The following is a 14,687-nucleotide window of genomic DNA, read 5'->3' as shown; positions in this document are numbered from 1 at the left end:
GATAGGAAAACCCTCTCTGCAGCACTCCACCAATCAGGCCTTTATGGTAGAGTGGCCTGACGGAAGTCACTCCTCAGTCAAAGGCACATGACAGACCGCTTGGAGTTTGTCAAAATGCACCTAAAGGACTCTCAGACCATGAGAAACAAGATACTCTGGTTTGAAGAAACCAAGATGAAACTGTTTGAACTGAATGCCAAGCATCACGTCTGGAGGAAACCTAGCGCAATCCGAACGGTGAAGCATGCTAGGCAGCATCATGTTGTGTTTTTTTTTCAGTGTCAGGGATTGGGAGGCTAGTCAGGATTGAGGGCAAAATGAACGGACCAAAGTAGAGATCCTTGATGAAAACCTGCTCCGGAGCACTCAGAATCACAAAGTAACATAAAGGTTCACCTTCCAACAGGACAACAACCCAAAGCAAACAGCTAAGACAACACAGGAGTGGCTTCGGAACAAGTCTCTGAATATCCTTGAGTGGCCCAGCCAGAGCCCGGACTTGAACACTATCGAACATCTTTGTAGAGACCTGAAAACAGCTGTGCAGTGACTCTCCCCATCCAAGCTGACAGAGATTGAGAGGACCTGCAGAAAATGTGAGAAACTCCCTAAATACAGGTGTGCCAAGCTTGTAGCGTTATACCCAAGAAGACTTGAGGCTGTAATCACTGCCAAATGTGCTTACACAAAGTACTGATTAATATGCAAAACTTATGTAAATGTGATATTTAATTTTTTATTTTTTTTATAAAAGCTTGTCAATTTGATGGATAATTATACATCTTTATGGCTCTATGTATCTTATCGTCGTGTAGCCTATAGCCTATTATGCCTATGCAAATGGTGTGACAACTAATACTGTGATTAAATGGAGATATAGATAGGACCATTTAAAATTATTTGAATTGTTTCTGGGTTTATAATGCAGAATTCATGTGTAGTTATGTCATTTTTGACAGAATACTATTTTTAGGCGTGTGCCACTTTAATGGAATTCAGCTTCTAAGTTCAGTCAAAAGTGCTATTGTCAGGCATGTCTTTATTTTTAGATCAATTGTTTTATTATACATTCAAGCTATAGGCAAAACACAATTAGATTGTCAGCCCACGTCAGACATAAAACATGATTATCAGTAACACAATTTACATGTTAAATTCATAAAACATGGACCTAATAAATGCATGGGCCTAGCAAGCAACAATAGATGCTATGCTAACTGATTCCACTATTGAAAGGAAAAAATATATTAAAAACTAAACCTTATATGATACCCAAACTTTTCCTCCCACCCAAGTGACCAGTTTGAATTAACTCCTTATAGTAAGAGACCTAACGATCTCAGCTGCATCTGACCACGTTGTTAAAAGTATTTCATTAGTGCCATGCGAGCCAGCAGTAGAAAAAGAACAATACCCAAAAAAGAGAGAACCCATTACAGCCATGTCAGAATATATGGAGGCTTCCATCTTAAAGGGCAATTCCACCCCTTTTCAGCTTCCTATTCATTATCTCCAGCGTCAAACCAGTGCCTCCATATAGTGCATTCGTAAAGTATTCAAAAAGTACTGTGTCCAAATGTTGTTATGTTACAGCCTCTAAATTGGATAAAATGAATGTATTTCCTCATCAATCTACACACAATACCCCATAATGACAAAGTGAAAGGGGTTGTTAGACATTTTGCAAACTTAATAAAATATATTAAGTAAATGTGATATTTCCTTTTTATTTTCAATAAATGTGCAAAAAAATCAGTCGTGTGTACAGGGAAGTCAGGCGCAGGAGAATCAAACCGAGTGTAATGAAGTTATTTAATAACGATAAATGAAACATACTCCAAACACTAAATGTAATCAATAAACAAAGTGGGTACGAGTAACAAACAATCTCTGACAAAGACATGAAGGGAAACAGAGGGTTAAATAGACAACAGGTAATGAATGGGATGGAAACCAGGTGTGTAGGAAGACAAGACAAAACCAATGGAAAATGGATCAATGATGGCTAGAAGACCGGTGACGTCGACAGCGGAGCACCGCCCAAACAAGGAGAGGCTTGGCCTTAGAAGTCGTGACAAATGCGTTATAATCAGGTACTGTGTTTGGATTTATGAGGGGCCCAGGACTGACTTTGAGAAACTATTTCATCTGACTCTGGGGAAGTAGATAAAGTGCCTCATTGTCAAAATCCCAAAGTATCCCTTTTAAGGTAAGCATTTTTCTGTAGTGTTAGGCCAGCTCGCCACACTATCTTTTGTTGTAATCTCATTGATATTGATGTATTTTCGCTTAACAGCAACACAACATGAGTGCAAGACATATCATCTGTAACAATCTGACCATAGTTCTGTTATTTTATCTTTTTTTTAGTATGGTCAGGGCGTGAGTTGTTTGGGCAGTCTATGTTTGTTTTTCTATGTTGGTTTTTCAGTTCGGTTTCAGTATGGTTCTCAATCAGAGGCAGCTGTCAATTGTTGTCCCTGATTGAGAATCATACTTATGTAGCCTGGGTTTCACTTCTGGGTTATGGGTGTTTGTCTTCCGTGTCAGTGTTTGTCGCCACACCGGACTGTTTCGTTCATTTCACGTTTATTGTTTTGTATTTCGTAGTGTTCAGTTTATGTCTTTAAAATAAACATTATGGACACTTAACACGCTGCGTTTTGGTCATCCGATCCTTCTCGCTTCTCCACCTCAGAAGAGGAGGAGGAGATCCCTTACATCATCTCTATGTATTTTGGATAAAGACACTGATCTTTTCCACAAAACAATACATTTGAAGACACTTCCACATTACATGCAAATATTTTATTTATTTATTTTTATTCAACCTTCATTTTATCTGGGGCTGAAATTGAGACCATGGTCTCTTTTACAGATGAGCCCTGAATTTCAGTATTACAGTAAATACACAAACCAGAACATAAATGCATGCCGAAAGAAAAGCACGGTCATAGAAAACAAACACATTCTTCAGTAATTAGGTCCTTATTACGCTTTTTGAATTGTCCTCGAGGCACTAAAACATCACGTTATTGTTTTCCTCTCTGCCTTGGTCAAAGTGCAGCGTTTGGATACAGAGCTCGCTGCCCAGCCTTACATCATTACAAAGATGAGATTCTCCTGATTAAAATGGTGTGCGATTTGAATCTAAATATACACATGAGATATTTGGCGAAATAGACAGATATTTCCCTAAAAACAACAGCAGTCTCAAATTTCGAAGAGCAGCCGTTTATTTACCAACTATTTATCTGCTTCACTTTTTTGTTTGCCATTTTTTGTGTTTACAACTTTGTGGTTCGAACTAGGCCTCCATATGAAAGTGTGGCAATCATTTATTCACTTTATATTATTCACAGGTCTACTCCTCTGATGGCACGGCAGACAGACAGACAGGCAGCACACTTCTAATGAATTAACTATATAAGTGTTAATGTCCTTTCAACACATCAAACCAAATATTATATACCATGCATGTAACCACTTTTTGAGTAACTACAAATTCGTAATTTTTATTTTCATAAGTGTTCTGCTGATATTGAGATCTTGACTTTTGGAGCTCTGTAGAGGACTGATCGACCACGTTCTGGGAGAGCTTACTGATATCCTGCCAGGGGTTTAAATAGTACAGTATGTGGTGTTATATAGTAGGTAACAGGTAGGTAAGTGGTCAGGCCACAGCTAGTCAGCAAAAAGGGTCCATATAAGGGGATATCTTTACATGGTACGTTTTTGACACGTTTTTCAGAATACTGACCATTTCCAATGCATATTTAGAGTTTTGTGGATATGACCTTATCCTGACAAATTCTGAATCCAGATATGACTTTTTGACATATACAGTTGAAGTCGGAAGTTTACATACACTTAGGTTGGAGTAAATAAAACTCGTTTTTCAACCACTCCAAATGTCTTGTTAACAAACTATATTTTTGGTAAGTCGGATAGGACATATACTTAATGAATGACACAACTAAATTTTCAAACATTTGTTTAGACTGCATTTTTCTTTTACCCCTTTTTCTCCCCAATTGTTTTAATAGCTACTATCTTGTCTCATCGCTACAACTCCCGTACGGGCTCGGGAAAGACTAAGGTTGAAAGTCGTGCGTCCTCCGATACACAACCCAACCAAGCCGCACTGCTTCTTATCACAGCGCCATCCAACCTGGAAGCCAGCCCCACCAATGTGTCGGAGGAAACACGGTGTACCTGGCAACCTTGGTTAGCGCGCACTGGTGGGCTGGGCGCAGTGCGCGCTAACCAAGGTTGCCAGGTGCACGGTACTAACATAGCAATCTTTCACCAAACTTTACAGTTGGCACTATGCATTCGGTAGTGTTCTCCTGGCCTCCGCCAAACCAAGATTAGTCCGTCGGACTGCCAGATGGTGAAGTGTGACTCATCACTCCAGAGAAACTCGTTTCCACTGCTCCAGAGTCCAATGGCTGCGAGTTTTACACCACACTAGCCGATTTTAGGCGTCTGTTCGGCTGCGGCTGACATACTTTTGTATATATGGTGTATTTTATCATATTGTATGAAAGAATGCATTGTGGTGTGCTCCTCTGCATGATACATTTGCATCTGTCTCTGAGAAAGCAATTATCTGTGACTTGTGGTATAACTGGTAAGGCAAATCATTCCGATACCTCTTTTCCTATCAGACAATGAACAAAAACAACATTTAGGTGGATGGCACTGATGATGTATTTGCACATCGGGGCAGGGTAGATGGATTTCCCAAGGTGTAGTAATGTTTAGAAACATTCTCATTTATAAAGAGGGCCTAACAACACAAAAGGGTTGACATTGAGTCCACCCAACCAGTTGATCAGCAATTGTAATTACTAAGGCTGTAAATATGGTCTGAGATTCATATTGAGCATACCTGGGTTCTCCTGCCATACTGACAGTAATGATCGTGAGGTGATAGAGTGAGGATATGCGCTACTTTTGGACCTGTATACCTGGCTGACAATAACTTTGTGACCCTTTGAGAGTCTAATTTTATGTGGGCTTTATTTATTATTTCAAGAAGTTCAGGTGAGTGGAAATTGGCATGCAAGATACTGAATTTCGTGTAAGAAGGATTTTTTTATGATTTAGATTTTATAGCGTTACTTGAAAGAGTTATCATTATCCGACAAATTTCATTGTCATGATAGTATTTGTGCATTTCATCAATTTAAACGCAATTGTTTTTTATGTGCAAACTTTATACACACAAATCTGAACTTCAAAAATAACCGTTTCTCATTTCAAATCCATCAACAGAAATTAGAAACAAAATTAAACAATATAAACAAATTTAAACAAAGTAAACAAAATCCTTTACATTACGATATTTCATAATTTTGTCAACAAAATAGATATGACAGAATTTCATGTGAAATTAAAAAACAGTAATAAAAACTATGCACCAGTTTAGAGAAATGTTTCCTAATCCAATAATATCACATGAAATTATCTTGTAAACCTGTGGCCAAAAAATCATTCATGTACCTCTGCCAAATCAATCAAGAAGTTTACTATGTTAAATCAAGAAAGAAAAACAGACAAAGCAGAAATCTTTCATTATACAATGCCTAAAGCGTATTCACACCCTTTTCAAGGTTTTCACATTGTGCAGCCTTAAAATTAAATCTAACAATGAATTAATCAAATGAACCTACTCCATACTTTGTAAGTAAAATGAAAATGATAGAAATGTGCATTAAATTTCAAAAAACCCCACAAAAAAATCAAAGATTAATTGATTGTGTAGGACTCTCTGTCGCTCCGACATTTGCAACATTGTTTCAATATTCAAATTAGATCTCAAGATGTTCCATATTAATGAACTTGTCGGGACGAGATGACCAGAAAGGCAATGTTTCTCAGCCAGTCAAAATAATTTTAGGGATATTTATAAAGAATTGTAAATTGGAAAAGGTCAAATGAAACAAGGTGGAGCTAGTTTGCAGTCTTTCCAGTTTCAGTTTGAAGTGATTATGTTAGCTGTGTTGTTCGCTAGCTCCTCTGAACAACAGTGTCCAGACGAATGAGCACATTTTCTATGCCAGGCGATTAGGTCATCGTTATGGATGTAAGCAAGTAAAGGTCACTATGAAAACAGCTTAAACAAATGCAAATGCCGATACTTTGCTGTTATTCTGGCTACACTTTTTGATGTGACTGTAAGTTAGCCGTAGTTGGCTAGCTTGTAAGCAAGGGATAAGAATGCTGCCAGCCAGTATAGCAATGGAACATTTAGAATGAACAAATGGGTTGCATCCATACACTGGTGTGAATGTCTTCACAAGACTGAGGCAGGTAAAAGGTTTACTACTATGACTGTGAGTTGTGGTTCTCGTACCTGAATTCACTAACTGTAATAGTCACTCTGAATAAGAGTGTCTGCCAAATTACTAAATGGTTTTCCACATGGTGGTGAGTGTTTCTGAGGGTGCTAGTCTAGGTCCAGACTTAAATCTGCTTGAAAATCAGAGACATGGGTATGCTTGTCACCGGCAGGGACTGGAGCGTTAGTCAGGATCAAAAGTAGTTGTATTTTTCAGGGCTTCAATTACTCAAATAACACAATGTCATATACAGATAGCCTAGTCAAATAATTAACATCCAATCACATTAACCGTTACTCTCTCACAGGAATTGTATCGAAACATAGCTGCTGCTCATGTTGGTATCTGTACTGATGGCGCAAATGCCATGACAGGAAGACATAGTGGAGTGGTAACACATGTGAAAGCCGTTGTTCCCGATCCCACATGGGTACACTACAGCATCCACATGAGATTATTGCTGTCAACAGAATGCCTGAAACAACGGTGGCTCAACTAATCCTTTTGGCTCAATTTACCCCACAAGCTTAATTTCCGATGCAATGTATGTACTCAGAGTTTAAAAGACATTATGAAACATTTTTGTGGTGAAAAATAATTGTACAAAATCTCCAAATGAACATGAACATAATTATAATCTGACACCGTGATTTAATCGGTCACACCTGCTCTTCCTCCCTGGCCCTCAAGGGCCCTAGGCATAACTGCCTTCCCCAATCACACACATCAGTGATTATGGAACTCACCTGGACTCAATCACCTTTGTCATTACCTCCCCTATATCTTTCTGTTCCCCCGCTCTGTTCCCAGCTTCAGCATTGATTGTCATATGTCCTTGTATACACAAGTCCTGATGCTGTTTCTGTCTTGTTTCCATGTCTGTTCCAATTAAATATTTGACTCTCCGTACCTGCTTCTCTATTTCAGCGTCGAGAGGTTTCTTGCCTCGGATGGCTCTGAAGGCGCCCATCCCACGTCAGGCCTCAGCCTGATAGTCAGGTTTTTACGCCCAGCCGGCTCGTCAGGCTGCTAAGCGTCCACCGTATCATCGGGCTCCCACGCCTCAGCGGGATTGACAGGCCTTCATGTCTCAGCTGGATCGTCAGGCTCCTATCCCTTAGCCGGTTCTTCGGGATTTCACTCCCAGCCTGGTTGTCCAGCGCCCGATTGGTGCTTCAGAGCAGTCCGTCACGCTTGCCCAGGTGGGATGCCAGGTGGCACCTCTGGGGGGTGTACTGTCACGCCTGCTCCCGCTCTTCCTCCCTGGCACTCAGCATTAATTGTCACACACCCGTGTGCTGACGCTGTTCCTGTCTTGTTTCCATGTCTGTTCCAATTAAATGTTTGACTCCCTGTACCTGCTTCTCTACTTCAGCGTCAGTCCTAACTTAATCTGAATATTGTCTTCAATAAATGTGTGCTATAAAGATGCTATTCATGTATTGCTCAGTATACTAACATTTTGTTAAATAAGTGCCTCCTTATAATGCATTGTTGATAAAGTTTCTAATTAAAACACCCTTGGAGATTATGATAAAGTTTACAGTATGTTTCCACTACAATTCTTCCCAATTCTTTTCCACTACAAAAAATGTCACCAATAGGATCTTAGACATGCAGCTACGAGAAGTCACTAATAATTGTCTGATCAATGCATAGTCACACAAACATGTATCAAACATTGATTGAAAATGAGCTCTACATTTCACCTGATGTCAACCATAAGGTTTTTCAGCTCATTAAATTGTTAGCGATCAATCAAGGGTATGTTGTGGTTGTTCAACAGCATCAATTCAATCATAGCCAACAAAAATGATATTAATCTGTTCATTATCACTCTGGCAGAGAATTTTTATTTTTTACAAAAAAGAAAACAACTGAATTCAACCAATCTGTGAGGTGTTTTAACAACAGCATCAAGATGTATACTCAATCATCAAATTCGTCCTCTCTCAGTGGTAGGGATGTTTAAATGACTAGCTTAATATAGCACTAAGATAAACATTGCACTTTTCTGAATAAAGCGATTTATACCGCTCACCATGGTGATGCGAAGGCATCCTTTTTGGGCCAGAATGGTAGCAACAAATTTACTGTCACGGTGGGGAGGTGAGAACTACAGTATTTGTGCCAATTTTAAGGTGGGGATGACAAAAATAGCCATTGCAATGTTGTTTGGGAGTCCAGAATGTGTAATTAGTAAGCAATATGGTAGTAGCTCTGATTTTCAATATGAATTTGTCATATTGCTTAGACCTATCAGTATAGCGTATACCACATGTCTGGAAGTGCAAAGGGTATACGGACTAATACTTTTTGCATGGCAGGTCCATTGAGGTAACCTTAGTTTAGAGAAGAGTGTCCTCTACTGGCCCTCCAACACAACTTCCATGTACAACAACTGTATTATTCTAGGGAGTTCCTGTTCCAGGTATATGACCAGGCCCAACCCTGCTTAGCTTGAATTATTATTAGATTTTTATTTAACAAGGCAAGTCAGTTAAGAACAAATTCTTATTCACAATGACAGCCTACCGTGGAACAGTGGGGTTAACTGCCTCGTTCAGGGGCAGAACAACAGATTTGTGCCCTGTCAGCACTGGGATTAAATACAGCAACCTTTCGGTTTTTGGCCCAACACTCTAACCACTAGGCTACTTGCCGCCCTGTCCTGGCTTTTAGCTGAAAGCTAAAAAAATCCAAGGTGATATGTTGGATGGCAAATGATAAGAAACAAGAACCTCCATCACCTTGAATCTCGATAAATGTCTTTATTGATCTTAAAAGTTGAGGTGGTTAAATTGACTACACCTGTACCATCAGTCTGGAACGTTCATGCTGAGTAATCAGCAGATTGAGGTTTACTCTGGAAGCAAAGGCTACTGTAATGGTCAGTCTTGCATTTCACCCACTATTAAACATACCTGTAGGATTTGGGGAGCAGTGAAGGAAAAAGTACCCAATTGTCATACTTGACAGAAAGTAAAGAATTGAAGAACAATGATAGAAAATGATTCAAGTAAAAGTTGAAAGTCACACAGTAAAATACTGCTTGAGTAAAATCCTAAAATAAATTTGTTTTAAATATACTCAAGTATCAAAAGTAAATGTAATTGCTAAATTACAGTGCATTCGGGAAGAACCCTTGACTTTTTCAAAATGTTGTTACGTTACAGCCTTATTCTAAAAAGGATGATATTTTATTTTATTTTTACATTTACCTAAGTGTTCAGACCCTATACTCAGTACTTGTTGAAGCATATCTGAAGATCCTCTTAAGATCCTCTTAAGCTTTGTCAGATTGGATGTAGAGTGTCACTGCATAGCTATTTTCAGGTCTCTCCAGAGATGTTCGTTAGGGTTCAAGTCTGGGCTCTGTCTGGGCCACTCAAGGATATTCATAGACTTGTCCGGAAGCCACTCCTGCATTGTCTTGGCTGTGTGCTTAGTGTCGTTTAACTGTTTGAAGGTGAACCTTCACCCCAGTCTGAGGTCCTGTGCACTGTGGAGCATGTTTTTATCAAGAATCTCTCTGTACTTTGCTCTGTTCATCCTTCCATCGATTCTGACTAGTCTCCCATTGCCTGCCGCTGAAAAACATCCCCAAAGCGTAATGCTATCACCACCATGATTCACCATAGTGACGGTGCCAGGTTACCTCCAGATGTGACGCTTGGCATTCATGCCAAAGTGTTCAATCTTGGTTTCATCAGACCAGAGAATCTTGTTTCTCATGGTCTGAGAGTCCTGTAGGTGCCTTTTGGCAAACTCCAAGCGGGCTGTCAAGAAGCCTGATTGGTGCTTCAGAGATGGTTGTCATTCATGAAGGTTCTCCCATCTCCACAGAGGAACTCTGGAGCTCTCTCAGAGTGACCAGCGGGTTCTTGGTCACCTCCCTGACCAAGGCCCTTCTCCCTCAATTGCTCAGTTTGGCCAGGCGGCCAGCTCCTTGAAGAGTCTTGGTGGTTCCAAACGTCTTCCATTTAATAACGATGGAAGCCACTGTGTTCTTGGGGACCTTCAATGCTGCAGACATGTTTTGGTACCCTTCCCCAGATCTGTGCTTCAACACAATCCTGTCTCGGAGATCTACAGACAATTCCTTCCACCTCATGGCTTGGTTGTTGCTCTTACAACCGTGGCACCTTATATAGACAGTTGTTTGACTTTCAAATCATGTCCGATCAATTCAATTTACCACAGGTGGATTCCAATCTAGTTTTAGAAACATCTCAAGGATTACCAAAGGAAACAGGTGTCCCTACTTCCGCTGAAGTCGGCTCCTCTCCTTGCTTGGGCGGCTTTCGGCGGTCGGCATCACCGGGTTTCCAGCCATCGCCGCTCCATTTTTCATTGTTCCATTTGTTTTGTCTTGTTCCCTGCACACCTGGTTTACATTTCCTCATCACACTGCATGTATTTATCACTCTGTTACCCTCCATGTCTTTGTGTGAAATTGTTTATTGTTATGTGGTTATTTTGATGCGCCAGGCTATGTTTTCATGTTCCGTGATTTATCACGTCAAAGGGTCTGTATACCTATGTAAAGAAGGCATTTCTGTTTTTAATTTAACCACGCATCAACATGCAATGTTGTGCACTTATGGATGACTAAATAGATATATTAACCATTATTTTCTCATCTCACTTTAATGGGAATGAAGTAGGAGATATTTTTCACCATTTTCAATGACTATTCATGCTTAGCCCTACCAATTAGGTGCGCTCCAGCTGTCCTTGTCATGTGCACTCCTCAAGTCTTGATAGAATAAACTGCTTTATTCTCTTCACAAACAGGAAACTCATCATGATTTTCACATTTCCTTGGCTTGACATAAGGTTATTGACCCCCTTAATGATAAAGATATATATTTTTAACCAATAACCTGCTGATGAAAGCTTATGTGAGAAGGGCTTCCGAGTGGTACAGCGGTCTAATCCACTGCATCTCAGTGCTAGAGGTGTCCCTACAGACCCTTGTCCAATTCCAGGCTGCATCACAAACGGCCGTGATTGTAAGTCCATAGGGTGGCGCGCAATTGGCCCAACATCGTCCGGGTTAGGGTTTGGCTGGGGCTGGCAATCATTAGAAATAGAATTTGTTCTTTACTGACTTGCCAAGTAAAAAAAAGGTTAAATAAAAAAGTATCTATTAGGTCAATTTAGGCATAAGTCTAATGATGTCATATATATAATTGTCAAACATCAGTCACTTGTTGATATTTTCCTAACATTGTAAATGCATTATGAACTAGAGAAGACAATGGCCTGTGCTTAAACATTGCTTTATTCTAGATCATCAGTTTACATTGTGTTACTTTCATCCCATCTGTCTCTTCTGTAACTCCTACCAGGCTAGCACCCAAGACTAGCTAGCATAATAATTCAACACTATGCTGTCATAGATGGGTTAGTCACTAGATGAATTAAGAAAATGACATACAGTGCATTCGGAAAGTAGTCAAACCCTTTGACTTTTCCCACATTCTGTTACGTTACAGCCTTATTCTAAAATTGAAAAATACACACAATACCCCTTAATGACAAAGTGAAAACAGGTTTGTACACATGTTAAATAATTTAATAAAAAATAAAGAACTGAAATGCCTTATTTACACAAGTATTCAGACCTTTTGCTATGAGACTTCAGTTCGTCAGTTGCATCCTGTTTCCATTGATCATCCTATGAGATGTTTCTACAACTTGATGGGACTCCACCTGTGGTATATTCAATTGATTGGACATGATTTAACCTCTTGAAGCTAGGGGGCACTATTTTTATTTTTGGAAAAATAACGCTCCCAAAGTAAACTGCCTATTTCTCAGGACCAGATGCTAGAATATGTATATAATTGACAGCTTAGGATATAAAACTGTTCCCAAAACTGTAAACATATTGTCTGTGAGTATATCAGAACTGAGATATTGAGAAAAATCCAATCAAGAAGTGACTCTTATTTTGAAAAGCTTGTCTTTCTATGCATCCCTATTGCCCATTGAAAGGGATATCATCCAGATTCATTTTTCTGTGGCTTCCCTATGGTGTCTACAGCCTTTAGATGTAGTTTCAGACCTTTATTTTGAAGAATGAGCGTAAACGTTCACATTGCGTAACTGGTCAGTTGTTGGCTCTCAGTGTGATTTTTGCGCTAAACAGAGAGGTAGCCATTTTTCCTCCCGGTCCTAGTGAAAAGGCAACTGTCCCGGTTGATATATTATCGAATAGATATTTGAAAAACACCTTGAGGATTGATTATAAAAAATGTTTGCCATGTAAATGTTGATATTATGGATATAATTTGGAATGATTGTCTGTGTTGTCAAGATCGCTATTTCCGGTGGATTCCTAGGCATAACGCATCAAACTAACAGAGGTATTTGGTTATAAAAAAACAAAAGAACAAAAGGAACATTTGCTGTCTAACTGGGAGTCTCGTGAGTGGAAACATCCGAAGCTCATCAAAGGTAAACTATTCATTTGATTGCTTTTGTGATTTTTGTGACCAAGTTACCTGCCGCTAGGTGTACATAATGTTTTGTTAATATATAGATAAACTTACACAAACGCTTGTATTGTTTTCGCTGTAAAGCATAATACCAAAATCGGAGATGACAGGGTGATTAACAAAAGGGTAAGCTGTGTTTCGTTATATTTCACTTGTGATTTCATGATAATAATAAATAATAATAAATAATCCGCAGCGGATTATTTGACCGCTGCGCTATGCTATTTAGCGTAGTTGATGACAATTATCCCGGATCCGGTGGGGGGGTGGTTCCAAGAGGTTAACTAGACGATACTATAGTGGTAGGCTTTATTAAAAATATTGATGAGACGGCCTACAGGGAGGAGGTGAGAGCCCTCGGAGTGTGGTGTCAGGAAAATAACCACACAATCAACAAAACAAAGGAAATGATTGTGGCCTTCAGGAAACAGCAGAGGGAGAACCCCCTTATCCACATTGACGGGACAGTAGTGGAGAAGGTGGAAAGTTTTAAGTTCCTTGGCGTACACATCACGGACAAACTGAAATGGTCCACCCACACAGACAGCGTGGTGAAGAAGATGCAACAGCGCCTCTTTAATCCTCAGTAGGCTGAAGAAATTTGGCTTGTCACCTAAAAACCCTCACAAACTTTTACAGATGCACAATCGAGAGCATCCTGTCGGGCTGTTTCACTGCCTAGTGAGGTCTGCACAACGCATCACAGGGGGCAAACTACCTGCCCTCCAGGACACCTACACCACCCGATGTCACAGGAAGGCCAAAAAGATCATCAAGGCCAAAAATCACACGAGCCACTGCCTGTTCACCCCGCTATCATCCAGAAGGCGAGGTCAGTACAGGTGCATCAAAGCAGGGACTGAGAGAAAGAAAAAACTGCTTCTATCTCAAGGCCATCAGACTGTTAAACAGCCATCACTAACATTGAGTGGCTGCCGCCAACATACTGACTCAAATCTCTAGCCACTTTAATAATTACTAATTGGATGTAATAACTAGTCACTTTAAACAATGACACTTTAGAAAATGTTTACATACCCTACATTACTCATCTGATATGCATATACTGTACTCTAAACTATCTACTGCATCTTGCCTATGCTGCACGACCACCGCTCATCAATATATTTAAATGTAGATTTTTTTATTCATTCCTTTACACTTGCGTGTATAAAATAGTTGTTGTGAAATTGTTAGATTACTTGTTAGATATTACTGCACGGTCAGAACTAGAAGCACAAGCATTTCGCTACACTCGCAATAACATCTGCTAACCATGTGCACGTTACCAATAAAATTGGATTTGATTTGATTTGAAGAGACACACACCTGTCTATATAAGGTCCGACAGTAGACACTGCATGTCAGAGCAAATACCAAGCCATGAGGTCAAAGGAATTGTCCGTATAGCCGTATAGACAGGATTGTGTTGAGGCACAGATCTGAGGAAGGGTACCAAAAAATGTCTGCAGCATGGAAGGTCCCCAAGAATACAGTGGCCTCCATCATTCTTAGATGGAAGAAGTTTGGAACCACCAAGATCTTTATAGAGCTGGCCGCCCGGCCAAACTGAGTAATCAGGGTTGAATGGCCTTGGTCAGAAAGGTGACCAAGAACTCGCTGGTCACTCTGAAAGAGCTCCAGGGTTCCTCTTTGGAGACGGGAGAACCTTCCAGAAAGACAACCATCTTTGCAGAACTCCACCAATCAGGCCTTTATGGTATAGTGCCCAGATGGAAGTCACTCCATAGGAAAAGGCACATGACAGCACGCTTGGACTTTGCCAATAGATACCTAAAGGACTCTTAGACCATGAGAAACAAGATTTTCTGGT

At 40.0% G+C, this 14,687-nt stretch overlaps 1 long non-coding RNA gene across 1 annotated transcript; it reads left to right on the top strand.

Moving 5' to 3' along the window:
• The first annotated feature begins 1,773 nt into the window (after nt 1–1,773).
• On the top strand, nt 1,774–7,890 carry LOC118381917 (uncharacterized). Its single transcript, XR_004825207.2, has 2 exons — nt 1,774–2,209; nt 7,275–7,890. It is a non-coding gene; the product is annotated as an uncharacterized LOC118381917 (long non-coding RNA).
• Nucleotides 7,891–14,687: the final 6,797 nt, after the last annotated feature.

This window comes from Oncorhynchus keta, chromosome 16, assembly GCF_023373465.1.
Source record: "Oncorhynchus keta strain PuntledgeMale-10-30-2019 chromosome 16, Oket_V2, whole genome shotgun sequence".
In the NCBI taxonomy this organism is placed as follows: Eukaryota; Metazoa; Chordata; class Actinopteri; order Salmoniformes; family Salmonidae; genus Oncorhynchus; species Oncorhynchus keta.
This window is presented reverse-complemented; position numbering and strand designations above follow the sequence as displayed.